The 19895-nt window shown below is 40.1% G+C and overlaps 1 protein-coding gene across 1 annotated transcript in view; it reads left to right on the top strand.

Moving 5' to 3' along the window:
- LOC139969971 (uncharacterized) overlaps positions 1–19895 on the top strand; it is a 480181-nt gene that overhangs the window by 241893 nt on the left and 218393 nt on the right. The window lies entirely within an intron of this gene.

The raw sequence follows: 19895 nt of genomic DNA, 5'->3' as shown, positions 1-19895 counted from the left end.
CATATATTTCTGTTTTTTGTTTAGAGAAGAAAATATTTCTGATAGAAGGTCTCAAAAGTACATATAAAGGCCAATATGATGCGATTCAACCCATGCCATATATAAAAGATAGACTTTATTGTGTGGACAAGGTCTTTGTAGAAGGGGGCGTTGAAGTTTGTCTGGCACCAGAGCTAACGCCAGGCACCAGAGGATCATGGGAGCGTTTGGAATCTTACAAAAGTATTTATAATGACTTTCGGTTTAAATCCAAGAGACGCATTATCCAAGGAGAGCCCGGGTATGGTAAGTCGACGTTAACCCTTCAGTTGGCCTACGATTGGTGCAATGACGTATCGGATTCCCCGATGAACAATGTAGACATACTAATTCTTCTTCGGTTAAGACAACTTGGAAGTGTAAAGTCTCTCTACAGGGCGATTAAGTCATTTCTTCTCTCCAACGAACCCCGTGTTAGCAAACATGAGATTGAAAAGATCATTGACAGTTGCTCTTCCGTCCACATTATTTTGGATGGATATGACGAATATCCTGGCAGGGACAGCAATGATAATGACGATGTACACAGGATCATCAAGATGGAACTGTTTGCAGACTTTGAAGTCAGCTTAACGACAAGATATCTTCCAGAATGTCTTAGAAAAGAAACTAAGGGGGCCAAACTAATAGGGTTCGATGATAAAGCTAGGGATGAGTACATTCGCAAGGCCGTAGTAGGTAACAACTATGAGGCAGTGGAAGAAATAAAACAACAACTCTATGAAAACTCCATCCTTGCTGATCTTTGCCAGGTGCCTCTCATATTCGTGATGTTTGCCCACATGGCTCATGATCAGAGAGACTCCATGAAGTTCAAATCTGTCACACAGTTCTTCAAATACATGATTAGACGTTTTTACGACCATCTAAAACGGAAATTCAAAGACAATAGGAGCAACGAGTTCTATCTTCATGGAATGGAACATCATGAGCTAGACAAAATAGCTTTCGAAGGATTAAACAAGAAAAACCAACAATTGTCATGGATTAAGACTGAATTTTGTCAAAGAGTCGGACCAGAATCATATGAACAGTATATTTCAATTGGCATTTTGGTCGAAGAAGATGAAGTGAGCGATGATTCTATTACAACGATGGTCCGTTTTTATCATAAACTATTCTGTGAATGGTATGCAGCCCACCACCTTGTAACTCTTGTAAAGAACGCACACAATCTCTCCGATATGCTCAGGTTCTTAGATCCATTTGATCTTCAGTACCTGTTTAGATTCGCCTGTGGTCTGGATCCCGATGCTGGAAAGAAACTCATCAACCATTTGAAGAGATTACCAGGCGGGGATAAGTTTGCCATTCTCTGTATCCTGGAACAAACTGGTGACGTCAACGACATTATGGATTCGGTGGAAGAGCTCTGCTCGCGTGAAGTTAGGATACGCGAATACGACAGCGCTCTTCTTCAAAGATCGACGACACAGTTGCTGGAGATTGCATCTAAAAATAATGTAAGTTAGCTAATAAATAAACAGCCTTTTACATTTTTATACCTACACCTAAATTAGGAACCGTTTACTTTTTCATAGTAGTTTTGTTTTCCATTGACTGTCATTGAAAACTTATTATTTCAGCCACTTTAAATCATAAAAATTTAGGTTTAAAGAAGATGGATAGTTTTCCTAGCTAATGAATATACAGTGGTGTATTGAGGATAATTGCAATGATGTCATAGTATATTTAAACCAATCAGAATAATCTCTGCATTTGCCAAATTGCGCTAAAACTCTTATTATACTGATGATGTATTGATAATATTGAACGTATACTTCAACATAAACACATGGAGTGTTAATTTTTGGAATTTCAGATTCTTCCGTTACGAATAAGTAGCAAGTCTTCCAATACTTTAAATAAAAGTTAAATGCTTCAAATGATTGAATTAAACCTGGAACAACAAGCCATATATGTTGGAGTGCATTGTCATCGAACCATACTAATGTAGTGACAACCCTTGCAGGGGTTGTAAAGTATGGTTATCGAAAACATCGAAACATGGGGCGCACATCCCGGGGGCGATTTTTTTTTTCCCAAACAGGTTTGCAATTACGGAGTTTTCCGCCAATCAGATTGCTCGTGACGTCAGCATAAATAATGGGCATCGCTTCGAAGTTCGAAGACATGCACTGAATTACACACTGACACTTAATTAAGTCTTGTAACGGTCCATCAAACGCCCTAAGTTCCCTAACTTTACTTTTAATGCTTGAATCACACGTTGACCTTACTTATGATACATACGCTACATTCTATTGGGTTCGTGTTTACGTTATTCAAGAATTGTGAGCCGTTCTACTGCAATCGGAATTTGTTTCGTGGAATGGGTAGGCCTACACTACAATCAACTTCACGAGTCTTGAATGAATATACGCAAACAGTTTAGTGTAGTCAAGGCTTCATAATTGACGCACCCCCGTAATTGACGCACCTTCAATTATTACTAGCAACGATACAGCAGGCCACCTAAACTTTTTGCAGTCAAGCAGAATTACATTTTTCATGAGTTTGAATCCATTTCAGCTATTTGCTGACCAAATTGTGGTATTTTTTAAGCTTTTAACACCCTCCCCCCACCCCAAGTTTTGCACGTTTTGAGGGCATTTGGAAATCTTACATCCTAAAAATAACCAACATTACCTCAATATGATAAGACTACTCTCTGGGACCTGACTTATCTGCGCTTAGAGGCTCAGAGCATAGCAAACAGCATCTAAAGTCAATGGATGTATACTAAGGCCTGGACTACAGTTAGCTAATCGACGAATGTGTCAATATTAGGGGTATGATAGAACTTGACACGGCAGACATTTTGTTGTCAAATTCTGCTCAATTGTACTGTGCATAAGCACAGAATCTTAATATTTTGAGATCATAACATTTCTGAGGAACTACCAGGGGCGTATCCAGGGGGGGGGGGGGCGCAACAGGCGCGCGCCCTCCTATTGGCCGTCACCAAAACAAAAAAAAATTTGGCCAAAACAATAAAAAAATTGATGACGACCTTTAAGTGAGATGTCGGTGATCGCTCAACCCCCCCCCCCCCCCCCCTCCCGTATGCTTTATTTTTCGTTTGCCAGAAAAAGGTTCTGGCGAAGTTCGGCGGCATAATAGTTTTAGAAACATAGATGGTAATTGTGTTTGTATTATCACTATAAGCACTAAGTGACATGCCAGCCATACTAAATTGTGCATTTTGTGTCCATATTTACTGGAAATGTTGCTTATTATTAAGGTCGAAAAATGGATCACATATGGCCATGGGCGGCGATCCTGGGGGGAAGGGGGGATATATCCCCCCACCAAATGCCAGGGATAAGAATATTTTCATGCCTAAATTTATGCATCGTCGTTAATGTACGGCTCTTTTTTAGCTTCATTTCTCGCCTACCCATAAACGCAGTGCGATCTTTTCAAATAAAGCGTCTTTATAAAGCAAGAATAGTTGACTGTAGGCTTCATTGGCCCTATAACAACAAAATGTATTATTGCGCACACGGTATTGATATAGTACATATATGCACCCTCATAGTATTCATATAGGCCCTATAGTAGGCCTACACATGTACATGTTCCCTCGAACAGCTGAGAATCTCATGTTACCAGGGTAATGCTCAAGGGCGGCGGAACCGGGGGGGGGGCACAGGGGGCACGTGCCCCCCACTTTTCCTCAGGTTAAAAATGTGCCCATTTTCTACATAAAAACTGAGGTGTCTCAAGTTGTCAAGAGGCCAGGGAACCAGAATAAGCACTCGGGAAGGGCCGTTTCCGGCCATCTTAGGGGTTTGTAAAACCAACATATTTTCTTGTACGCTCCGCGCCAACTGATGGTGGTGCTCCGCTCAGATAGTCGTGCATACAACTTTGCCAATCCTGGCTGCGCCCTGACTTTCAATGAATTTCTGTGGGTCAAACTCAAAGCTATTTCGAATGGAAAAAAAATTGTTAAGATATTAACAAGAAATATACTCTAATTCGGAAGATTCCTACATTAGCAACTAGCATGTTTTCACCTCATTTTGTCTCAATGGAAAACTTGTTCCTTGTTTCCCAATTTGCACATTGGATATTGCAGTGCTAGTATGCATAATTACCTTGACGGGGGGGGGGGGGGGGGGGCGTTGGTGGAGTGATGTGTATACGCAAATAAGATCATACAATAAGAGTTAAAAAGGGTACTAAATATAAGGCTGCATCAGTCCAATCGAATTTCTGCAAAGTGCCCTTTGATGTCGGTGCCCCCCCAGATTTAAAGTGCTTCCGCCGCCCTTGGTAATGCTTAATACACGTTTCACCTGGATGCCCTAGCAATCGGTACCTAGGAATGTAACTATGTGTAATTGTGTATTGCATGTATATAGGCCTATAATAGCCTGCATGAGGCCATTTTCTTCATCGAATAATATAAAAGAGCTCTCGAACATTCTAACGTTGCGCCTGAAACAAGATTGACAGGGGCAATTTTCCCAAAATTACACCCGAAATTAAAAAAAAGGTATTTTAGATCCTGATTATGAGATATTTCGGACATGACATCCCTATTTTAAAGTTGGGTATATGCCGCTTGGAAACCTCGGGAAGTGCCGTTTCCGGCCATCTAGAGGGTTTGTTAATCCCAAAATTTTCTTGTACGCTTCGCGCCAACCCATGGTGGCTCTACGCTTAGATAGTCAACAAGGTCATATCCCCCCCCCCCCCCCACTCGGAAGTGCGGATCGCCGCCCATGCATATGGCACCATTTTGCATTTCAGCCCTTCTTCGAAAGCAAAAATTGTCCACCCCCTCCCCTTAGACCCATCCCCCAGGACGGCGATCATTCATGCCTGACGCCCCCCCCCCCCTATTGGAAAATCCTGGATACGCCCCTGAACTACACATATGAAAAACACATACAGCTGAGTGATTTGGATTTTTCCTTGATATACATCTTTGATCAAATCCTTAATTGCGTCAATTATGAGCCCTTCATGCTACAGTATGATATTTTTCAGTCACTACACTGTTTACACAGTTATAATACATATAGGCCACCAGCGCATGTGTGATGTACCCTGTACGAACATTTCACTGTGCGATGTTATCGATTAATGCCTTCACAGAAAACTTCGATCAAAGTAGATGATCATACCATACTAGTGTGCTCAATATGTCTAAACCAATTCCAAACACATCTACAACGAAAAGCTTCGGGTAATTTTGAATGGGTATATCTTCGTTCCAACGAATGGATGCAGACACTTTGGTTTCCTGGAAGTAAAGCTTTCTATCGTGATGACGTAACTTTTCCGACCAATCATGAGCGCCTATTTAGACGCAATTGCAAACCTGTTTGGGAAAAACAAAATTCGCATCCCGGGGGGATGGGGGGATATATCCCCCACTTTTTGGTCAAGGGGGTATGGTCTACACAATCACCCCCCCCCCCCAATTTCCAGTCAGATATAAAAAATAAGTTCAAATTAAAATAAAATAAATTAAAGTTAAGTTAAAATTAGGTTAGGTCAAAATACTGAGGTTTCAACCTCAGTATTTTTGCAAGCTGTTCTCACTCCAGGGTTTCATACACTGCAAACAAACAACAACAAAATATAACAAATATAGGTTTATGATATAACGAGTCGGGGCGTCAGAACATGTTGAGGATGAAGGGATATGCCTAGCCTACTTGAAGAGCTTGCATCGTGTTGACGTCTAAATGCCTCTTTAAATACTTACATATATCTGTTGCGTTTAAAATGTGAACGCTAGCGTTCACAATTTGAGCGCTGTAGCGTAAAGCATTTGAACAGTAGGCGTTCAGGATTTGAACACTATACACATCAGGCGCTCAAAAATTAGGTGTTTCTAAAAAGGGCATTAGATGTCAAAAAGTATTCCACTTAACCACTTAACTTGTTCTTTATTGTAATAAGGCTTTGACGCCCAGGTGCGTTCTATATCGGACGATTATCGGTTACATTTTGCTGTTTGTAGTGTATATATAAGAATGCAAGCCGACGATCACTGATAGCCATTAGCCACCAGGAAGAAATTGTTACAGAGAACCGTCTATATTGACCACAACACCGACTATGGACGGTGAGGCACTTGAGTAATGAACATGTATGGACTATGTATGGGGTGATGGACAAAGGTTATAGAGATACAGAAGGTGAATACGGGAGCATGGCAGACAGAATAAATGAAAGAGGATGCACAATTCATTATGATTATTGTACCATCTCAACTCATCTGACATGTATTACTTTTTTTCCTAGATTGAATATTTTCTCAATAATTGAGGAATTGCATACATGAAATTTATATTTCAAAGCTGAACTCATGCAGCCTAAAACACTACGGGGGCCGTTTCCGGCCATCTGGGGAGTTTGTAAAGCCTAAAATTTTCTTGTACGCTCCGCGCCAACTGATGGTGGCGATCCACTTAGATAGTCTACTAATACCACCCCCCCCCCTACTCTTCGGAACATATGTGCACCACTGATGGAACCATACTAATGTAGTGTCTGTGTTGCCTCAAGCCATGCAAGTAGCTATCACCGATATAGTTGCCTGGTGCAGTGAGATGTCACTGACAGCGAGAGGTTTATGTTATTAACACACTGTTACAAAAGCGTATTCATACAGTAGAATACCGGCAGCCAGGACGCCTGCGTTAAGTCGCAATATAACAGAAGTTCGTGAAAAACGGTGCGCCGTTCTTAAACGAATACATTAGAACCGTGAATCAAAAAGTAAGAGTTAATTCTGTAAAGGAATATCTTCTCTCCTGTTAACGATTCCTACTGTTATCAAAGTTTGTCGATTCTTTTACTTCTATTGCAATTAATTTTTCAGTGGCCAACCCATTTAGTGTAAATTAAAACCGACACGCTTCAATGTGTGTACTTTTCTAAGTAAATACACCAAGAAAAGGGGGGGCGCCAGCCCCCCCCAGTGAAAAATATGGTGAGGCGGAAGTATCATTCCGCCCCCGCCCCCCCGCTTCGCAAGTCAGAAAACCCCTTTTTCATTTCCAAATGAGAAAAAAAAACTCATTTGGAGCACCAAATTGCATCTAAGGCCAGGTGAATATGCAAAATAATTTACAAAATGGAGTGGGTGTTGAAGTGTGCTATATTGCACCAAATTGCATCTGAGGCCACCTGGAAATGCAAAAAAAAAAAAAAAAAAGGAAACTTTAATACCTTGATCTACAGAGTCATGTAAACTTTGTTATTAACAATGAACAAATTAAGATTCAACCATGACAGTACCATATATGTAGAAGACCAACAAAACAATAACATCCCTTTAGAAATCGAATAATGGCTTTTGAAAGAAGGGCCATTACACCCTAGAAATCTCTACCAGACAGGGGAGGAGAAGGTGATATTTCATTCAGAATTTACAACCGTTCTAGTTATTGTAGTGCGCATGCACGCTACATGTATTGAGAAAACTAGCCTGCTCCATCATCCGCATGGCTAGCTTGTGAATGCCAGCTGAACATACACTCTTCATAGCAATCTCAAACTCACAGGTTGGCCACGCAGGAAAAAATCCAGACCCAGATTTGCAAAGAATTGTTTCGGCAAACAGCTAATTCTGCACTGGCACACGTAAACAAAAATGATCCCATTGAGTAGAATACTTCTTCAAAACAATACGTAAAATTCTCTACTTCGGTTCGTTTTTCTCGAATTGAACAAGAAGGGTAACATTTGAACGCATTTGAGTTAATCCCCAAAAAAATGCACGCAACAAATGTTAATCGTATTATGCACAACAACTCGGTGTTATTTGGTGATCTCGGGCACGAACAGCTAGCCCGTAATGGTATGGCATTATAAACTACACAGTCAAAGTTAGTTGCCAGAGCTAGCTGCTCTGTACGTATATTACGTGTTTTGGATCATGAACCAGGGCCAGGAAACCGAACAAGCAGTTTTTAATCGCCCGGAGTGTGTAATAGTGCAATGAGAGACTGGACCTACATTGTATTCGTTAGAGTAATTGTGCATTAGGCCTTCGGTGTAGATCACCGTATGTTCGTTAACTTTCGCTAACTAGGCGAGGATCATAGAAATTGAAGTAGGGGAATGGCGTCATGCGACATATAATGAAGCCACCCATGCAACTGGTGGCGCTTTGCTTATACGACAAGAAAGTACTGGCGCGTAATACAAGCACTACGTCTTTGACATAACTGAAGTGATAAAGTTGACATAAATCACTCGAAATGGTGATATCGTGTGCCGCATTTGGGTGCCAAACATGTGGCAGTGGACTGTAAGTTTTACAAGTTATTCTTAGGTATCGATAATAGAAGCAATTACATAAGAATCTAATTTCGTTACTAGTGTCGTCTGCTCAGCTGATGTTGTTATTCACTGGACCCTGGATATAGTTAGCCTAAGCCCTAGACCGGCCACGGCGGCTTTCGGATGCGATATAACTAAAGCCTAATTTTAAAAATGTTAACACCTCATTTTACTTAAAACTGTATCCCTAATGACAGATCCACATGCCAGAATAACATGGGATGATGGTTATGATGTCGTGGGCTTACCACTAACAATTCAATAATAGTAAACTAGGCTACTACCGACTTTGCAACGTTAACATTAAACTAATAACTGCATGCACAGACTAATATGGAAATATTAAACAAAACAAGGTGTGTGGGAAGGGGATGGGGAAGAGGGGTGGAGGGTTGCCTTTACATGGCATTTTTTTTAGGGACAACTAGGCTATGTCACTATTTGAGTGGAGCACTAAAATAATAAAAACAAGACAGATGTTTGCCATATGCCTCTCAGATACCAGAAATGACACTTTCCAGACATTAAAAGTTGCACAAACACTCCGCTTACTCGAGTCATTATAGATGCGAGAAAAAACCAGGAGTACTTACCACTATGGTCACCATAACATGTCTCTGTTGCGCAAAGTACGCCTTCTCTTTCAGAAAAAGCGGGTAAAATCAAATTCAGTTTCAAAGTCGAATGCACAATATGTATATGTAGAGACTAACAAATGATCTGGCCTTTTGCCGTGCACTACAGAGCGCCCTCTATTTTTTCAAGGCTATACTGCTTAAACAAACGGCGATAAACTGTGTCAGCTTTCTTCCTTGTTCAATTTCTATGACGTTAACATGTTGTTCAAGTTGACCAATCAGTGCCCAGGACTGGGTATTCTCTGTCACGTCCGGAAAATACGTGAGTCTTTCTTAAATACAATATGGTTACAAAGACCCATCCATTGAATATCAATTACAGCAAACTAAATTTCACCTTCATCGCGCACCACAATGACACGTATTTGTATACAGTTGTTCTAGTTATTTGTAGATTTTACTACATAATGCAGACTGGATGTAACATTTACCGTACCTTCAATACACGACATCCGTGTATGTGACCTATGCTGCTGGGATGTATCAAGTCAGTATCATTTGCCGTTAAGATGAACAAAATAAAACTAATGGATGCTGTTAGCTCCGGAATATTATTTTGTTATCTGTTTTAGAAAAGGCCAATTTATTAGGGACAATAAATTTTAATCTTGATTGCCCTTCAAAGCTGCTCTATAAAGTTCATCGGGACTCATATAGAATTTTTCCCTCTTTTCACAGTGAGAAAAAAAATTGCATCTTCGTTATCCATCTTTTAAAAACATGATAATTTAAAACGTAATGAACTGAAGCATCTTATCTTCAATCTAAACAAGATATCTAGCCATATATCGTAATAATGATAATATCAACTAAATATGAAACAATTATACGATATCACGGGGCAAACTTCTTATGATCTTTATATTTAAAATAAAATGAAACTGTTACCAAACTGCTTATCCACTAGAGAGCCTGTGTAAGAGAATGTGTAAAAGTAAGTTGGGCTGACGTATTGATCCTAGCAGGATCTACTTCAAAGGCTAAATGACAAGTGATCATTTAGATCCTGCTATGATCGAAACGTCAGGCCAACTTATTTGTACACGATCTTTATATTTGTTTGTTGTGTAAACAGTGACTGCCATACAACGGTAGTAAAGTTCGTTATATATTTAGTTTGTGGTACAGGATAAGTAAATAGAGATAACAATAGGCAAGCATGTTCCTGATTACGAAAGGTATGTTAGATGTGAACATATATTAGTATTAATATAGTTAGTTATGAAAACGAAAGATAGATACGAAAATAAATATATTCATATTAAGAAGTAAAAACAAACAGCATTTAAAGAACAGAAAGCCTTGTTATTTGAAAAGTCCCCTTTTCTCATGTTCTGATATGTAACAAGTGAAATGCGTTTCGTTTTCTTTTATGGAAAATACTGGTTAATACGACTGAAAACATCTATTGCTTTAATAATTTATAATCAAGTTACTATGGAGGACACGTTATTGATTTAATTTTACTGTTAGCTGAACTTTGAGCTGAGTTTATCACAGTGTTTTCATCAAGCCAATGTTTGTCAAGTCAAGTCACAAGTCTTTCGCTCATGTCACGCGTATAACAGCAGCTTATAGAGTCATTCTAGACGTAAGCCTAATGATAATCAACGACCGATGCTCAACGAGACATCTTTATCAAGTGCTTCGGGTCCTGTGAATGACGTGTTTCAGTGAGCTCTTGTTACAATGCTATGGAGGCTACTCTTTTCTACAAGAGTAGTCATATACACTGGGCAGCAACTGAAGTAATATTGTACCGTTATGGAGGGCAGGAGTAGAGGGGTAGCTAGGGGAGGGGGATAGGCCCTCAAGTATTTGTCTGCCACCCCCAGTGAGCAGTAACTGAACTTCAGAGTAAAACCGATGTACTTTTACTCTCTTAATACGCAAATATAATGTTAATACAAAATCAAAGATTTACTTACTCTGGACAGAGACTAATCTTGTATCATAATGGAGGGCAGGGGAGGAGCAGAAGGGTCTATACGGCAACAGGCCCTCAAATATTTGTCTGCCACCCCTTGAAATAATCGAAACTGGAATAGAGATAAACATTATAGTATGAAACATTACTGCCTAGGTTTCCTTTTTTCTGTTGGTTTTATCTGTACCAGGTGTTAACATCCGCTCCGACTGTTATTACCAAGTACGCAATATAATATCTGAGGGTTGCTCAGAAGGAACATTGATCCCAGAATTTGTTTTAAAACATTCTTGGTAGAATTAACCCTGCTTATACCTCGCGGACTTTTGACTATTATTTTCGAAAACAAAAACGATTTTATATCTTGACATTTTGTGGTTATATTTCTGATATTTGATTTTTCTTATAGAACAATTTAGACTGATATCGCAACTTTTCACGCTTTATAGAAATCGTAACGTTTGTCATGAAGTTTTGACGATTATCTCGAAAAAACCTGGTGTCCTCGACACTGAAGAATGTCTTCATCTAGCAAGTGAACTAAGGAAGATGTGATGATCCCCCCCTCCTCCCTCTTCTTCCCTCCGGCCTCCCCTTCCGACTCATACACCTCCCTTTGACACTCCAGGTATTCAGTCATTCGGTACAACGAATATCACCTTTGTGTTATTATACTAATTCACGTCACAAGAACACTCCGTCTTCAACGCAATCCAATTCCATGATATTAAACTACTGCTTGTACAGGGCTATGCGCTGAATGTTAGGAAAGATAGAACAAACACCGTCTTTAACCATCACGGCCCCATCACCATCCCATCCCTAGTAATTCCACTATATATGTGACTCCATGTGTGGCTCCATGTAGTGGGTCACGTTTTTTCATCGTATATCGAGTGAAATATAGGCTGTACTTTGTACTGTGGAAACTGTGTACAACTAGCGCATTGTATGTAAATACTAACAACATCAAACAGACAAGTCGTTCCAGACCCCAGGAAGAGGAGGGTTAGTTAACACACACTGTTTTCTGAGACATTTGGGAGAAAAACACTGCTTCGTGATAACATGTACTGAGATACCAAACTAATAGGTAGCGTGGTTTAGATTTCAATTCTAACCAGTACTTTACATACGGAGTAGTACTACAACATCCTTAGTTTAATAGTGTAAGTATAAATGCAATGTACAAACAAAACAACAATAACTCACCTCTTTTAAGTTCAGCTGGAGTTAACAATGTATAATTTTGTATATAAAGCATTATTATACAAGTATATATGAACAACAGAAAAATGGCTAGGAATGAAAAACAATGAAACACAAAGAAAAAGAGGATTTTAAGTTTTAAACAGGAAACAATATAATCAGCATCTCATGAATAATCATCAACCAGATACATACACATGAGAGGGTATAAATATATCATTTTCAGTGAATTAGGGTTTACATTACCTTTCACATGAATGTTCTGTATGTAAAGGCGAACATGAATTATGAATGGTTGGGTATACGTCATGGACAGAAACGAATCATACAGTCTCTGGCCCTATACATCATACAAAGTTCACTAATATATCGGTCACTCAGCCGCTTGAGGAATTCTTAAAAAAAAACAAAAAAAAACGTAAATACCTTGATCTGCAGAGTAAAATTTGTTATTAATCAGGAAAAAAGATTCAACCATAGCAGTACCATTTATGTCGGACACCACCAAGAAAACCAATTAAATCCCTTTATAAATCGAATGATTGCTTCTGAAGGAAGGTCCATTACACCCTAGCAATCCCTACCTATAGACTCTTTTTTAGGCTTGCTATTGTAAAGTGATGTGAGAAGTCATTTAAGTTTAAGGTTGGGACGATTGTTTTCTTCAATTTCCAGTCAGCATTTTGACCCATTACATACACAGTAGGCAAATATGACGTCATTCGGTCAGACCACATAATATAGCTTGTATAGGCAAGCAATACTAACTAAGAAAATCTGTCGTAAACAATTGTCAACAATATAAGTACGGTTCATTATTATCATTATAATATATTAAGTAACGACAGTTAACGATAACCCTTGTGTATGGTATATTCTCTACAAACAATGGCAAGCCAAAGGGGGAGGGGGAGGGGGAGGGGGGAAGGGTGGTCGACAGCCCATCTTCCTTCACGGAATTGTTGTGGCGTTCAGCCGGTGCATAATTACACCACTGCTACAGTAATCCCTGTCTCTTTTTCAACCTTAAAAAATATGTATTAGCAAAGCCTTGCGCTTAGAACTACTTATATGGATGACATTTATATTCTAAATACGCCTCAAAATGCACCAATTGACGTCTGAACTTTTATTGGGGGTGGGGAGGGTGGTTGGACCCTAGACCCGCTACGTGATAGTTGGCTTGAATGACCACGGGGCATCATCCTCTCATTTATGAAATCTTTGGTTCGCATCTAGTCCTTTTTGGAATGGTTCAGGTTCCTAACTTAATCCATCCATGGGCAAGTTTGAATATGTCCTCCACTTTTGAAATCCTGCGCACGCACCTGTCTATGACTCCTGCAGAGAGCTGTAGTACATGACTATCGGGCCATACAATGTAGTGTCTGTGTTGCTCCATACCTTGCAAGGAACTGTCACGGAATGAAGAGAAAGGGAGCTGTCACTGAGTACTTTGCAGTAACTTGATCTGTCATAATATATAATGAGTGTAAATCATAATTGTAATTAATTAATCATAAAGGTGTTGCTTCATACCTTGCAAGGAACTGTCACGGAATGAAGAGAAAGGGAGCTGTCACTGAGTTCTTTGGTATAACTTGATCTCTCATAATATATAATGAGTGTAAATCATAATTGTAATTAATTAATCATAAAGGTGTTGCTTCATACCTTGCAAAGAACTGTCACGGAATGAAGAGAAAGGGAGCTGTCACTGAGTTCTTTGGTATAACTTGATCTCTCATAATATATAATGAGTGTAAATCATAATTGTAATTAATTAATCATAAAGGTGTTGCTTCATACCTTGCAAGGAACTGTCACGGAATGAAGAGAAAGGGAGCTGTCACTGAGTTCTTTGGTATAACTTGATCTGTCATAATATATAATGAGTGTATATTATAATTGTAATTAATTAATCATAATCATGGAGCTGTTACATATAGAGCTCCCTGCTATAATTAGGGAGCTGTCACTGAGAAGAGCTCCCTGCTATAATTAGGAAGCTGTCACTGAGAATAGCTCCCTGCTATAATAAGGGAGTTGTCCCTGGGAAGAGCTAACTGTTATAATTGAGGAGCTGTTACATATAGAGCTCCCTGGTATAATTAGGGAGCTGTTACATATAGAGCTCCCTGCTATAATTAGGGAGCTGGCACTGAGAATAGCTCCCTGCTATAATTAGGAAGCTGTTACTGAGAAGAGCTCCCTGCTATAATTAGGGAGCTGTTACTGAGATATCTCCCTGCTATAATTAGGGAGCTGTTGCATATTGAGCTCCGTACTGTAATTAGACATCTGTCTTCGAGAGAGAACCCTGTTATAATTAGGGAGCCCCCTCGTTATTATATGTAGTTTATGTGTTTGCATACGTATATGCATACAGGATCAAAGTATCAACAGATAACTATATCAGTGATATAGTAAACTGTTTGTTTGTTATGTAAATATCGAGTGACGGAAGGCTAAATACATACTGTGAGAAGCGTGATATATATTCAGATTTTTATCTCCATTACAAGTAAACATTACACGACGATTGCATATATGTTTGCATGGACTTAAGTGTGTTCTAACACTGCAGGTACACAATAACTCAGAACAGAGCAAAATGAACGAATGCTACACATTCCATGTACGATACTTCCTCAGCCCTAACTTAGGCCTCAAATCTACAAATCATTCAATTTCTTTGAAATGAGTGTATACAATGGAAATGGGAGACGTTGGGGAGGGGGGGGGGGGTGTGAAAAGGTGAAAGATAGTTTCACTAATCTAGGCATGTCTTGGTATGCAAGCTTCATTTTCATCATGAGACTATATCCTCGCTGTTCGCGAGTCAGGAGAGGAATTAAAATAAATCGAGGCAGATAAAGGTGCTCATTTATACATTGTGTACCTCTGTGTCATGTTCAGACCAAGTTATGCAATATTACATATCATAACCAACACCTCAATCGTGTCTAAGCACTTAATTATATAAATGTAATACTACATTCTCTCATATCAAATCCGCCAACTTCTTGTCTAATTTCAACATTCCTGGTGGACAAATATGGAACAAAGGGAAACCATATTTCGTTGTCTAAACTAAGTTTGTTGCTGTCTAAACTAAAGTTGTTGCTGCTGTTTTATCATGTTGTTGCTCAAACTTACGTTGTTGTCTAAACTTTCGTTGCTGCCTAAACTTACGTTTTTGCCTAAACTTACGTTGCTGCCTAAACTTACGTTGTTGTCTAAACCTACGTTGCCGTCTGAAGTTGGTTCCGTTGTCTACTTACGTTATTGCCCAATCACGTGATATAAAAATATGGGCTATTCGCGCGAAATTCAACTTGCGCTGTATATACATACACGTCGTTAATTTGCTGACCAATTACGAAATAGTCAGTAAGATTGACATGTATCCCAACCCAATTACAAACCGGTAAACGCTCTCCACCATGCTACATACATGAGCTGACCCCGCCCACTTTACTCCTCTAGAAACTTCCCGTATATGCGAAGAACAAAGGCGGCCTTGTCCACGGGACTGTTTTCCTAAACCCAGGCAGCAAGAACCAACCCCCTGCGTATGGTAATCATTTGAAGCCAATGTGGTAAAGCAATTGTTGAACAGCGCCGATAGCAACAACGTAAGCGCGAGAAGGGCAAACTGATTTCGTTGTCTAATCTAAGTTTGTTGTTGCCTAAACTAAAGTTGTTGCTGCTGTTTCACCATGCTGTTGCTCAAACCATGGAGCTATGTTTATAGCTCCATGCTCAAACTCACGTTGATGTTTAAAATTCCGTTGTCTAAACTTACGTCGTTGTCTAAACTTACGTTAAACTTAGCAACGAAATAAGTTTGCCCTTTTCGCGTTCCATAGACAAATGCATTTAAATCCCCACTCCCACCCCCGAACGCTACTAACCGATATAGTGGCGGGTGGTAACACCGGATTGTTAGCAGGCGCGTATCCAGGGAGGGGGTGTTGGGGGCGCGCGCCCCCCGGGTAAGAAAAGGAGGAGAGAAAAAAGGAGAAGAAAAAGGAAAAAAGAGGAGGAGAAGAGGAAGGAAGGGAAAAATGGAAGAAAGAGAGAAAAAGGAGAAAAAGAGGGAGTAGAAGAAAAACGCCAAGACACCGGGAAGAGAATGAGGAACAGTGACATCATTACAGCGATGGTCCCTATTATATACACAGGGTAGCCAGTGACGGATCAAGGATTTCGGAAGGGGCGTTTGCCTCACCCTACCCCTTACACCGACAACTCCATTTTTGACGTTTCCATTTTTCCTCTCTCACTCATGATCTATATACTATATATGGTCTATCATAAAGCGTGTGTGTGTATATACGCCTTAAACAATTGTAGAATTGTGCTATGAAACCAACTGTGGCTGGTCTCGAACTCGACTGTGTCGTCGGGGAACATGACGCATTTCGGGAAGGGGCGACCGCCCCCCCCCTTCAGCATATTTTTTTTTTATGATATCGCCAGTAATTTCAAAATAGAAAGTGCTTAGATGCAACTTACAAGGCCTGGGAAGTGTCGTTTCCAGCGATCTGGGAGGCATTTTCGGCCAAAATTTACTTGAACGCTTCGCGCCAACTTATGGTGGCGCTACGCTTAGATAATTTGCCTACAGGCTTCGCCCCTCCCTTGGCAAATTCCTCGCTACGCGCCTGTTCGAATTTGTAAAGCAACCGCAGCAGATATTACATCATATCAGTGAGCATGAAAATGGCGTTCCAGGATGAACAGCCTCAAAACCGTCCGACTTGCCCGAAAAAATAACCAAAATTTTTTGCGCGTTCTGCGCGCGTTCAACATGTTATGGTCAATATCATATAAACAAGCATCGGTTATTTACCCTACATCGCATACCATCGTGTACCGTACGGTCCGTGAAAGTTGCGCAGTGTACCGCGGGATGCTAATGTAAACAACGAAATGTCTTATGTAGATGGAGAAAAAGTCATGGAGGTCCAATTATGTCGAAACTCTCTTTTACATTAGAAATGGCGAATTAGGGGCTGCAGCCCCCCCCCCCCCCGCCTCCTACGTCTATGTGTGTAGTGTTCGGTTTCGGAAATATCTGCTATTTTTTTCATTTCCGTCAACCAAGTTTTATAATAGCCGTTATAAGAGGTTTTAACATGGGCGGCGATCCGTACTTCCGAGTGGGGGGGGGGGGGGATATGACCTTGTTGACTATCTAAGCGTAGCGCCACCATAGGTTGGCGCGAAGCGTACAAGAACATTTTGGGATTTACAAACCCTCTAGATGGCTGGAAACGGCACTTCCCGAGGTTCCAAGCGGCATATACCCAACTTTAAAATAGGGATATCATGTCCGAAATATCTCATAATCAGGATACAAAATACTTTTTTTTTTTAAATTTCGGGTGTTATTTTGGGAAAATTGCCCCTGTCAATCTTGTTTCAGGCGCTACGTTAGAATGTTCGAGAACTCTTTTATATTATTCCATGAAGAAAATGGCCTCATGCAGGCTATTATAGGCCTATACACATGCAATACACAATTACACATAGTTACATTCCTAGGTACCGATTGCTAGGGCATCCAGGTGAAATGTGTATTTAGCATTACCGTGGTAACATGAGATTCTCAGCTGTTCGAGGGAACATGTACGTGTGTAGGCCTACTATAGGGCCTATATGAATCATCGAGGTAAATGATACATTTTGTTGTTATAGGGCCAATGAAGCCTACAGTCAACTATTCTTGCTTTATAAAGACGCTTTATTTGAAAAGATCGCACTGCGTTTATGGTAGGCGAGAAATGAAGCTAAAAAAGAGCCGTACAATAACGATGATGCATAAATGTAGGCATGAAAATATTCTTATCCCTGGCATTTGGTGGGGGGGGGGGAATATGGTGTATTACATCCCCTCCACCCATTTTCATGGGGGGATATATCCCCCCCAGGATCGCCGCCCATGGGTTTTAATATTTGTACACCAATAAACTAACTGTGTCTGAATTTTCGAAAATTTCTGACCAACATTCTTTATCACACTTCCCTCTACTCGTGCAATTTTGACCGGTCTGTTAGGGGTTGAAGGAGGTTTTTCTATATTGGTTGTCCATAGATGAAATTTTGTGCAACATTATGGGTATGTTTTGAAGTGAGTTTATTCACGAGAAATGTGAATTTTCAAATTCTGAACAAATAATGGGCTTGGAACCTTGAAAAGTGGGCCTGACGGATATTGTGGGCCGCGACGTAGAATCACCTATAAAAAGCAATGATCCACAGGACATGAGATAAGGTCGAACATGATTTGTGACTGGTGACAATCTTCAAAAAGGTTATGGATGGAAAAAACACTATCGGGAAATACTTGCAAGGTTCTCAGGCAAAAAGTGTACATCTGGTTGGTCATTTTCAAGCCCGAGAGGTGCCATTTCCTGTGATCTGGGTGGTATCAAAACCAGAAATTTTCTTGTACGCTGCGCGCCAACCGATGGTGGCGCTCCGCTTAGCTAGTAATTCGCGCCCCCCGGGTTAGAAAATCCTGGATACGCCCCTGGTTAGGATAATACTGCTTAAAGTTTTTTCGTTTGTTTTGAGATGTGACAGACTCGAGTTTGGTGAACATATTGTTTCTTTAATCAGCTATTACTACAAATTAACAGTAGACAGTGTTAGTTTACCACTATATAGGTGTAGGAGATAAAGCTACAAACACAACCAACTGCGTTAAGCTAAAATTGATCATGCTCTGATCAGGAGCGTCAATCCGAATTGGGTGGGTGGGGTTCCGGGGCGAATCCCCGCCAGTGGTCCAGGGGTCGGACTCTACAAATCTTCAGGTTTACTTCTGTTTGGTGCCTGAATTGATATGTCATTCATAAATATATTTAATAAAAGTCACATTTGACAAGATTAGCCTTGAATTAAAAAGACTTATCTATTTCACCTCCTGATGTAACTTATGGCATTAATCATGATTATCCAGATTTAAACTTAAACCCAAAAGGAAACATCTAAACTTTGAACACAAGGTTATCTAGTTATCCAGACATATACAACATGCACACATATGGTATTATAAGTACATTTGAAAAGCACTATTTGGTATTTAGGCACATTCACTTCATCGGAAACAACAAATCATAAAAATAAATATAAACATCAGGGTGTAGCCTGGGTAGAATTCCTAGCAGCAGTTAAGGAACATCGAGAAAAAAATGTATCGTCCAAATGTTACATAGCGATGCTTTGATGTGCGGATATACGGTACCAGGCGCTTTTTCAAGAAATTTGAGTGGGTTGGTCATTTCCAAAAAGGGACCATCATGACACTATCTAAGGACCTACTGCGGGTAGGGGAAGGGGGGATGAACTGAGTGAGTGGACCGTGTATTCTTAGTAAAACATTGTGGCACTAATATAGGGGATAACAGTGAAACATACGTAATAAGCATATTTATGAACCGTAGTTTCACGTAAGGCTGCTACACTGTTCATGCAGGTTAAATTTTTGGAGCTCTCTACCTTTATTGTTATTATAGTCCCCCTCTGCCACCAGCCCGCCCCCCCCCTCTGAAAACCACCAGAAACAGTAGTCGCATCAGAGATCGTGCATATACGTGATGAGCATTTAAAGTAAACCTTATGTTACTTGACCGCCATTCCTACAATACGTGTCTATAATCTCAGAGTTTGCACACTACAGACTAATTAAATCAGAAGAAATGATATGAACATTTATCGTAGGCCTACTTTCATTTAGAAAGTGTAAATCTCAGGGG

Source organism: Apostichopus japonicus, chromosome 7 (genome assembly GCF_037975245.1).
Source record: "Apostichopus japonicus isolate 1M-3 chromosome 7, ASM3797524v1, whole genome shotgun sequence".
Classification (NCBI taxonomy): Eukaryota; Metazoa; Echinodermata; class Holothuroidea; order Aspidochirotida; family Stichopodidae; genus Apostichopus; species Apostichopus japonicus.
The sequence above is the reverse complement of the archived record's forward strand: the minus strand, read 5'-3'. Positions and strand labels throughout refer to the sequence as shown.